This window comes from Phocoena sinus, chromosome 10 (genome assembly GCF_008692025.1).
Source record: "Phocoena sinus isolate mPhoSin1 chromosome 10, mPhoSin1.pri, whole genome shotgun sequence".
NCBI lineage: Eukaryota > Metazoa > Chordata > Mammalia > Artiodactyla > Phocoenidae > Phocoena > Phocoena sinus.
Genome location: NC_045772.1, coordinates 10,460,392 through 10,471,047, shown reverse-complemented (window position 1 = coordinate 10,471,047; position 10,656 = coordinate 10,460,392).

Sequence of the window (10,656 nt, the reverse complement as noted above, 5' to 3'; positions counted from 1 at the left end):
TTCAGGATCCCTGGGCTCTGGGTTTCCACTCCACGAAGGCACCTGCAGCTCCTAAGGGTGCCCAGCCAGGCACTCATCTGTCCTCACCCCTCTCCTCCACATGCACCTGTCCACTCCCCGCCCCTCCTCTGGGAGACCCAGTAGAGTCAGGACTCAGATCAGTCATCACCTGCCACCTCCAAGGTCCCCCAGATGGGGCTAGATGCCCACTCTGGCTTCCACAGCCCTTCTACTTGACATGTTCTCTCCACATGGCTCCCCTAGACTGTGAGCCCCTCAAGCCAGGGACCAGCTCTGATTCACTTCTGTTTCCCCAGGACCCAGCACAGAACACATGGAGTCTCGGTATGATGTATGTTTGTTGATTGACTTACTGACTGACTGACTGGAAGTGAATGACTACCCAGCCAGGCACCCTCAAGACAGGGCACAGCCACAGCCTCAGCCTCACCCTCACTCCCACGCCAAAGGGCAAAAGTCTGGGTCTCCCCGTAAATCAGCCTGGAAGCCCAGCAACCAGCTTGAGGTGCTAGGAGCTAATGGCAGTTTCTGGCACATAAAAGAGCCTAGGCTGTAACTGTGAGTCATCCCTGTCATCCCAGCGTCCCATCTGACTTTACAAGCGGACTCTGAGGCCAGGGAAAGGAGGAGCTCACATTGAGGGAGCTCCTGCCTTGAGCAGACTTTTAGACAACAACTCTTTGAAGGGCTGAGCCCATTTACAGAGGAGGAAACTGAGGATCAGAGAGGGGACATGACTCACCAAGGTCAGTAATTTACTGAGTCACATCACGGCATGTCTGGCTCCAGCGCCCAAATCTTCTTACTCAGGCCACCTGCCCAAACAGAAAGATATCTACCTTTTGTGGAGCACTTACTGTGTGCCAGGTCCTGGAATAGGCATTTGCATTCACTATCTCCTTTAGTCCCCTGAACAGCCCAGTGAGGGAGGTGCGCAGTTACCTCCATTTTATTGGTGAGGGGGCTGGGACTCAGTAGCGCCGAGGTCACAGAGCTGGAGTCCAGGTCCGTGGCTCTCATAGCACCAGGGGCTTCCCAAGCTGACCAAGATCTTCTCATTGGAAACTGCCCCGAGACCAGGTGCCCTGGGTCCCTTCCTTGGGGCATAGGTGTGGGGGGGGGGGTCTGGGTGCACCTCTGTTGGGCTGACTTGGATAAGTCACCTCCACACTCCTGCCTCAGTTTCCCTAGTTAAGCAGATCAAGAGGTTCCTCCCAAGGGGGCTAGGAAGGTTGGAGGTCCCTAGAAAGGGCAAGAAGTTGCGTAAATTGTTGCCCCTTCACCATCCGGCAGCTCCAGTCTCCCCCCTGTGTCACGAGGGGTGCCAATCACACCTTCTCAAAGTCCCTGAGCTCTTGCAGTGTGGATCCCTGCCTGGACCTCCAACTCCACTCCCCGAACTCCCAAACCAGACCCGCCCCAGCTCTTGGCACCCTGGACCCGGTCGGCCACTGTCTCCAAGCTCCCTTGTGGTTCATGGTTCAACGAGGTCAGTGGCCATCTCTGTGTCTCCAGCTCCCCCATCAGGGCAGGGCATGTAGCCTGCATCCCAAAGATGCTCATTTGGTTTGGCCACCCACTGGCCCGGTGACCTCAGCGGAGGCATCTCTAGCTTCAAGAGGGGGGCGGTTGGCTGCACTGGCCAAGCAGGTGTGAAAGGTGATTCATGGCGGGCACACTTCACCAGCAGTGTGACATTGTTGCGTTGTTGACAAGGAGCCGAGGCGGTCCTGCCGAGAGACCCTCACCTGGGACCCAGCTGGCAGTGACCCTCAGGACTCCAGCAGATTCTCACGTTCTCCCATTTCCTTAGAAAGACAGGTTTGGAGGTATCTCTGGCCCCACGCCCAGGATCCCCCCACAACCCAGGCCCCAACCTCGGGCATCCTCTCTCCCCTTCACTCGTTCCTTCACTGATCCATTCATTCAGTCAAAGTCTGCGCCTGTACGAGAACATTCACGGCCGCATTGGGAGTAGGAAGTGTTTAATAAATTCCCCACCACGTTTTTATAACTTTTTGTAACAGTTATAACTTTTTATAACTGCTCCAGGGTCAAGCAGTTATAAAAAGCAGTGAGGACGTTCTTACGTGCTGATGTGGAGAGATCTCCAAGATGTGCTGTGAAGTAAACAAAGCAAGGTGCAGATCTGGGTGTGGGGCGTGCCACTATTTATGTAAAAGAAGAGAAATAGGGCTTCCCTGGTGGTGCAGTGGTTAAGAACCCGCCTGCCAATGCAGGGGACACGGGTTGGAGCCCTGGTCCGGGAAGATCCCACATGCCGTGGAGCAGCTAAGCCCGTGCGCCACAACTACTGAGCCTACGTGCTGCAACCACCGAAGCCCACGCACCTAGAGCCTGTGCTCCACAACAAGAGAAGCCACCGCAATGAGAAGCCCTCACACTGCAACGACGAGTAGCCCCCGCTCACCGCAACTAGAGAAACCCTGCGCGCAGCAACGAAGACCCAATGCACCCAAAAATAAATAAAATAGATAAATAAAGACAAAGATACAAAAATAAAGAGAGAGAGAGACAGAGAGATAACAGCAGGTATGGTTGGCGTACGTGCTTAGAGATGCTCAAAACCTCTCGGGGAGGAGTCACATGCATGCACACGCACACACAGCGTGAGAAAACGCAGTGGGAAGGGGGCCCTGGACATGCAAGAACCTGGACCAGCGGTTGCCTCGGGAGTGGGCTGGAGGGTGAGTGACGGGGGTGGAGGGATTTCAATGTTAGGTGCTTTTCTGAATTGTTTCCCAGGGGTGTGTGATAGCTAATCGCAAATAAATAAAAGCTTAAAAAATAATAAAATTGCGCCAAAGGAACATGGTACGGGAACGACAGAGCTGAAGCCAAGCCCGGGGTTCAATTTCTGGTTCTACTGCGTACGTGCTCCAATCACCCTCTGAGACCGCGATTGATAAATGGGATTCAGTGAGGTCACGAGGGCGCCGCTTCCGTGCACACCAGTCACAGCGGCCGTGCCCACCGAGTGGCAGCTGTTATCATTGCTGTTAATGTCCCGGTCAGACCTGTTCCAGACACCTGAGTGACACAGATACGAAGGACACACCCTCACCCCGACGGAAGACAGCGCCAGGGAGGGCCGATGTTGCAACTGACCCAGCCAGAGGAGCCAGGGCCGCCTGGGGGAAAAGGTGACACCCACAGTGAGTCTCCGGGGATACACAGGCGTCACCAGGAGACAAAGGCGGAGAAGGGCGCTCCAGGCTGGGGGAGCAGGGCAGGCACACCTGGAGCCACGCCCCGTAAACAGAGTCGTAGATGCGTGCTGTCATGAGCACCTGTGCGCACTCCAGTCCCGTACTGTTCACTCCCACACACGCCCCCCTGCTCGCACGTCGAGCCTGCGCAGGTGTCCGCACATGCTCCAGGGGCTTGCAGGTGGGCCGAGCATGGAGGCGGCTTGAGGCTCAGGGGTGCGGGCTGGGGACAGACTGCTGACTACCTGTGTGACCCCAGGCAGGTCACTTAACCTCTCTGGGCCTCAGTTTCCTCACTTCTAACCTGGGGATAATAACAGTGCTGACCTCGTCAGGATGCGGTAAGGATTAAATGGGGCAGTTCCTGCAGGGTACTGAGAACACTATTCAATACATGTTCACTGTTATGATTTCTAAAACACACTCAATGGTACATTAATATCATTACACTGTGTTCCTAGTTCATAGACTATGTTAATGTTTTACTAAATGCAGGCCTAGTGGCATGCATTTATATGTGTTTTATGTATGCATACACACAAGCCTGTAGGCACCCACCACACGTCTCATGTACGCCTGCATGCCTGTGTGTATACAGCACACTCAAACACACACACCTGTCTGCACACTTGCACCCTCTCTACGTGCCCACTTCACCTCTGCCCTCTCCTCCCAAGTTAAATATGCGCACAGGGCAGTGAGGCAGGTGGTCTGAAAGGTTGCCCCAGCCCTGAACAAGGCCAGTTTCCCAGGCCCCAGCTGCCCAGTCAGACCCACTAAGAGTAGACCCAGACTGATGAGAGGCCAGGAACCACATTCCAGAGCCACTGAGTCAGAAAGAAGGCTCCAGGGTCACGGCGTGTGTTCTCAGCTCGGGGGCCCCTTGAAGGCCAGCCGCGTCAGTGTCCCCGCATTCAGTGCAGTGCCTGGTGTTGAGCAGAAGCCCCATCTCTTGGCAGGATTTGACTGTGTGAACAAATGGTTACCTGTTGTATGAAACTGAGAATAGAGTAGTCCTGGGGTTGTATATTTCATCTTCGTCTCCCCTCTGAACTGTGAGTTTCACGAAGATGGGCCTCATGTCTGATTTGTCTTTGTTCCCAACACCCAGTTCAGATTCTGGTAAAGACTGGTCATCAGACCCAGCGCAGCCAAATAAATAAATTAATAAATTTAAAAAAATAATGCTGCCGTGAACATCCTCGTACAGAAACATTTGTGTGAATTCCTGGTCATTTCCTTAGGCTAGATTCCTCTAAGTGGACCTCTTCCATGTTTTAAAAGTTCTGGTCGCTCAAACAACCTACATTCAGAAATAAGAGATTCCTCTGTTTAAAAAAATTAAGGAAAGCCATACGGAGCTGCTGGTCAAAACTTTGCCTCAGCAGGAGCAAATCCGCTGTTCCCAGGTTGAATTGACATAAATCTTCGCCAAAAGTAAAGACACAACACATTTGTGAGTCTCTGCCGCCTTACTGTGGGTAAACACATCATTTCCGTCCAGGTGATGAGATACCAACAATGATGGTAACAACTAATGCTTAAACTGTGCTGAGTATGTGTCTGGCATTCTTCTAAGTGCTGTATATATAATCATATCACATTATAATATATATAATACTACAGATGTCATATATAATAGGACATATAATTTGTTATAAACATATTACATATACACATATATATACATTCAGTCTTCATGAAAACTCTATGAGGTAGGTGCCACTATTATCCCCAGTTTACAGGGGGAGGAAATTGAGACACAGAAGGGTCAGCTTGCCCAGAACCTCGTACCTGTAAGTGGTAAAGCTGGGATCTGAACCCAGACCACATGAATATATGGTGCTTGGACCTCACCACCATGCTAGACTTTGTGGACTTCTAGTGGGTCAATGAAGTCCTCCCAACCCTGAGTTTATAGGAGAGAGCACATGAACCCAGAGAGGGTTACCAAACTATTTTAGGTCACACAGCAGTTTCAGGGGCTTCTCCCACCCACGCTGTCTCCTAAGGTGTGTTTAAACACCTTCAGTGCCCATGGGAAACGTTTCCTGAACCTTTCCAGAGAAGCTGCAGTGACCAGGAGTTTATACCCCCTCGTTCCTGGGAGCAGAACTTTGCTCTCCACCCCAGCCAGCATCAAAGCATGTTTTGAGCGCTTGCAGGGAGTGATGCCAGCTGTGTTTGGGCCCCAGTTGGGCATGGCCCTCGCCAGAGAGCAGCCAGGCCGAGTATGCAGGCCCTCCTCACCACCCTGGGCATACCAGCCTCGGCTCCAGGTTCGTTTAGCCGCTGGTGCTGGGCAGGGTACCAGTTAGGGTATCTGAGAACGCAGTGCATGGAGTAGAAAAATGATATTTACCCGTCTAGCCACTTTTCCGATATAAGAGATTGTGATTCCAGTATTTTAGAATTCAACATAAGTGAGAATTCTAATATGAGGACTGAATTCTTAGCTTCCATAATTTCTCTGAATTCTTTGATTCTAGACGTCTTTGCCCTTCATTCCCAAAAGCTGTGGCCAAGGAAGGCCAGCGCTTCTTCCTCTGGGCAATCAGGGAGTGGCTCCCTAGAAAACATCAAAGTGCTGGGAGGCAGCTGGTTTTTCCGTCTCTCAGAGGGAAGGGGCCGCGATCTACGTACTTTGCCATCTTTTCCTGGAAACTCTGGCTTTGTTTGTGTTGCGTGTTGCTCCCAAGACGCCCTAGTCCCCCTGCCCCCACCCAGGGACCCCTTTTATCTCCTCGTCCAGGCGGCTCTTCCTCACGTGCAGGGCCCCAAGGTCAAGCTCAGCTGACCATTTCCATAGCAGAGCTCGTGCCCCGAGGTTAGGAAAACAACTGCTGCTGACCTTGGGTGTTACCGCTTTTGAAAAAATAAACACAAACAGACCCTCCACGTGCCCTGGGCTTCAACAGCGGGGCCTGCACTGAGTGGCAGAAGCAGGGCCTTGGATTTGGGGTGGGGTGATCCCGGCTTCTCCCAGACTCCCACCTCTGGGGGCTTCCATGACCCTCCAGGCTGTGGCTGCCCATCCAACACTTGCTGGAAAAGACACAAGCCCTGAGTGTTAGGGAGGATGGACAGGCAGGCAAGTCCGGCAAGGAAGTGGTCCCAGAGCGGTGCTAACAGGGAGACTCGGGTAAGATCACAGGCAGAGGGAGACTCCGTCTCCTTGCCACCACCCAGATGTGAGAGCTAAGCTCTGTGGCTAGGGTCCTGGTTTGGCCTCATCCTGGCCCTGATGTGGGATGAGGGGTTGAGTAGAAAGGACTGGCTCAGGGGTCTGGAGTGGGGCCGGGGCCAGGGCAGGGCAGGCAGCACACGGTGTGAACTGTGTGTGCCCCCCAGACAGGCCTGCAAAGTGTCTCTAGCCCAGAGGTGTTGAGGCAGGCTGGGGGGCACGCAGGACCAGAGCCAAGGTCAGTCTCACCAGGCCGTGCATCCTGCCTCTCACTCAGACGCTGGGCTGAGAATGGGCTATGCCTCTGCGCTCGCTTGGCCTTGAACACTTTTCCTCCAACTTATTCTGTACATTTTTAAACCTACAGAGGAGCTGCAAGAATAATCCAATAGGGAGTTCCCTGACGGTCCAGTGGTTAAGACTCCGCTCTTCCACTGCAGGGGGCACGGGTTCGATCCCTGGTTGGGGAAGTAAGATCCCGCGTGCTGTGCAGCCGTGCAGCACAGCAAAAATAAATAAATAAAACTTTACCAAAAAAAACAGTCCAATAAATTTCCATGTATCCTTCGCCCAGGCTCACCAACGGTCATGATTTTGCCACCCTTGCTTTCCCTCTGGTGTTCTCTGTCGACACCTCTGTCTACATATATACAAATCTGTAAACCAATACTTCTGTCTAAGTACATATATTTTGCCCAGTGATCTGAGTTGCAGACATCATGACACTCTCTCAGCCCTTCAGCATCCACCTCTTAAGTTAAAGGACATTCATCCACAAGATCACAATCTAACGAGCGCATTCCAGGAATGGAACGCAGGTGCGACGTTATCTAATATACAGCCCACATTCAAACTTCCTCAACTCTTTCAATAACGTCTTTTAGAACTTGTTCTTTTTTAGACCCAAGGTCCATCCAGGAGCACGTACAACATTTAGCTGGGTCTCTCTTGTCTCCTGTAATCTGGGACATGTCTCCGCCTTTATAGTCTTTCATGACTTTAATATTTTTGGAGGGTCCAGGCCAGTCGTCTTTATAACAGGTCCCTCGGTTTGAGTTTGTCCAGTTCTTTTCTCATGATTAGATCCAGGTTGAGTTTGAATAATTCAAGGCCTTTGAGTCCTAGTAGCAAACTCTTATCCAAACACGTTGATCTAAGGTCCACTCCTGCGAGCAGGGGAAAGGAGTGGACGACTCACTCCCAGCACTGTTACCATTTCTAAAAGTCTTACTTAGGGAAGTCCCTGGCAGCCCAGTGGTTAAGACTCCGTGCTTTCACTGCCAGGGCCCTGGGTTTGATCCCTGGTCTGGGAACTAAGATCCCGATCCCACAAGCCATGTGGCACGGCCAAAAAAACCCACAAAACCTTAGTTAAACTGAAAGGTGAAAAATATGACATTGGTCTTGTTTAAAGCTGCACATCTTGGCTCACGTATGAGATCAGATTAGCTGGTATTTACTTGTCTATAATTTATCTGTTTACGTACTAGCTCTCACTGTGGTGTTACCATTTTTCTCCTAAGGATTTGTAACACTATTCTATATGCTATGAATACTTACCGTTCATCATATTTACTCTGAAGGGTTTTTAAAAATATTTTTTTGCCTTTTCCTCATGTGTATGTTTTTGACATTATGAAGGTTCTTTATTATAAAAGTAATACATGCTATGGGACTTCCCTGGTGGCGCAGTTGTTAAGAATCTGCCCACCAATGCAGGCGACATGGGTTCGAGCTCTGGTCCAGGAAGACTCCACATGCCGCGGAGCAACTAAGCCCATGCACGACAACTACTGAGCCTGCGCTCTAGAGCCCGCGAGCCATGACTATTGAGCCCATGTGCCACAATTACTGAAGCCCGTGCGCCTAGAGAAAATACTCCACAACGAGAGAAGCCACCGCAGTGAGAAGCCCGCGCACTGCAACGAAGAGTAGCCCCTGCTCGATGCAACTAGAGAAAAGCCCACGTGCAGCAACAAAGACCCAATGCAGCCAAAAATTAAATTAATTAATTAAAAAAAAAGTGATACATGCTTATTGTTTAAAAAATTAAAACAATATGGAAGTGTAAAAGTGAAAGCCTGCCATGACCCAATTCCACTTCTCAGAGAAAACTGGCAATAATAACGTGGACATATGCACACACATTCACAGTCCACTTGTCCAGCCTGGAAAACAATCCCCTCATCACAGTGCAGCGTGGTTGTTTTTTTAAACCATCTCTCATGCACCCTCATGCATTTATTGGTAAGAAGCCCAGCATCTCCCTCTCGAGGTCTCTTCCAGAATAGTCTGAGATTCCCAGGGGCTCACTCCAACCAAAGGAGGCCGGTCCCACTCCTATAAGGCCCAGCCTGCCTGCTGGTGAGCTCCGAGGTTACAGCCCTCTCGTTCATACCAGGAGCTCAGTCCTTGCTCCCTGAAGTGGGAATGATGCCAGAATGGGGGGAGGGGAGGGCCCAGCATGGCTTCCAGCCCAAGCCACACATGGTATCTGTCTGCCTCACAATGTCTATATCCCGTTTCCCACAGAGTGAGCTCCCTCTTTGGGGGCATAGGTGTCCTCTTTGCCAGATGACCTTGGTCGGGAGTAGCCCAGTGGGTCAGATGGCAGCTAATCTTACTGACCCGTATAGGGGAGGGCTTGGAGCCCAGAGCTCATTCCTCCCAGGGCTCCCCAGGACAGCCACAAATTTGCCCATCTAGTCCCCAGATTAAGGGAGGGGAAGCTTTGAGAGTTGATTAAGAGCATGGAGTCAGACCCCTATAGACAAGTTTCTTCCCCCTCTGTCAAAGGAAGTGACAATAATAGCAAAAGATCCAAATGCATTAGAACCTATCAGTAGAGCACTGACCACAGTGCCGGGCACACAGTAACTGCTCCATAAATGTGAACTACTGTTATCAATCTGTACCTGGATGGAGCTCCCTAACTTCCCTATTTCATAAAAACGTGATCCCCACGCATATTTTTGTCAGCTTGCTTTTCTGAATTGGCGCACTGCAGACACATTCCGACTGTACTTGCAGCCTCCTCTCCTGTGTAAGAGCCACGTGGCCTCCCAAAGGATGGTGCCCACGCAGGAGAGTATCTCTAAGAATCAAAACCCTCAGCCTTTGCCTTGGTGATGTCTCTGTTGCTTTAAATCTTAGGAAATTAGTTAAAGTTTAGTTCAACCAGATCAGTTAAAGTTTAACCGTGAAGCTATCACCTGCAGTTTCATTCCTTTGTCATGGAGTGTGTGTTTGTCTTTCTGTCCATCATTTGGCTTTCAACCCACATGGGATTTCGATTATTTTCCTAACTTGGGAGAAGTGGGTGAGAGATCAGCTTCCAAGGCATGAGGTCGTAAAGGATGAGGAGGGACCGGGAGAGCTGCCAGCTAGGGCGGGAAAGGGGAAGGCCCACGAGGAAGGGTCCTGGTGTCAGACTCCATGCCATCACCATCTCTGGTTTCCACCACCATCCTTGCTTCTGCTCCAGGAACTCGGGAATCTTTCTGGTTGCTCCCTCACCTCAAACAAGGAACCCTTTAGGGAGTCCTGTGGACTTGTCATCCTAAATATTTCTCACATCTGCCTGGTCTTCCGGACTCCACTGCCACCTCTTTAGCTCAGTACCTGGCTTGCTGAGATGGCCCGTAATGGTCTCGTCACGCTCATTCTGCCCTTCCCAAATCCATCATCCAAACTGCATCCTGTGAGAAGCAGTTGTCTCAACCAGGTCAAGCTGAGGCTGTACATATTACATCAGGACACTTGGAGAAGGAGAGTCACAGCAACATTGTCTGGAAAGCAAGAGGCTGGAGACAACCTAAATATCCAACCCAAACAGTAGTGTATTAGTTTCCTAAGGCTGCTGAAGCAAATTGTCCCAAATTTGGTGGCTTAAAACAGCACAGATTTATTGCCTTACAGTTCTGGAGGTCAGAAGTCCAAAAAGGGTCTCACTGAGCTAAAATCAGGGGTCGTCAGGTGTGTGTTCCTTCTGGAGGCTCTGGGGAGGATCTGGATTTTGCCTTTTCCACCTTCCAGAGGCAGCCTGCATTCCTTGGCTTGTGGGCTCTTTCCATCTCAGAAGCCCACAGCGGTCCACTCTTTCACGACACCAGCTCTCTGGTTCCTACTCTTTTGCCTCCCTCTTCCTCCACTTAAGGACTTTTGTGATTACATTGGGCCTCCCTGGATAATCCAGGGTGGTCTCTCATCTCAAGGTCAGCA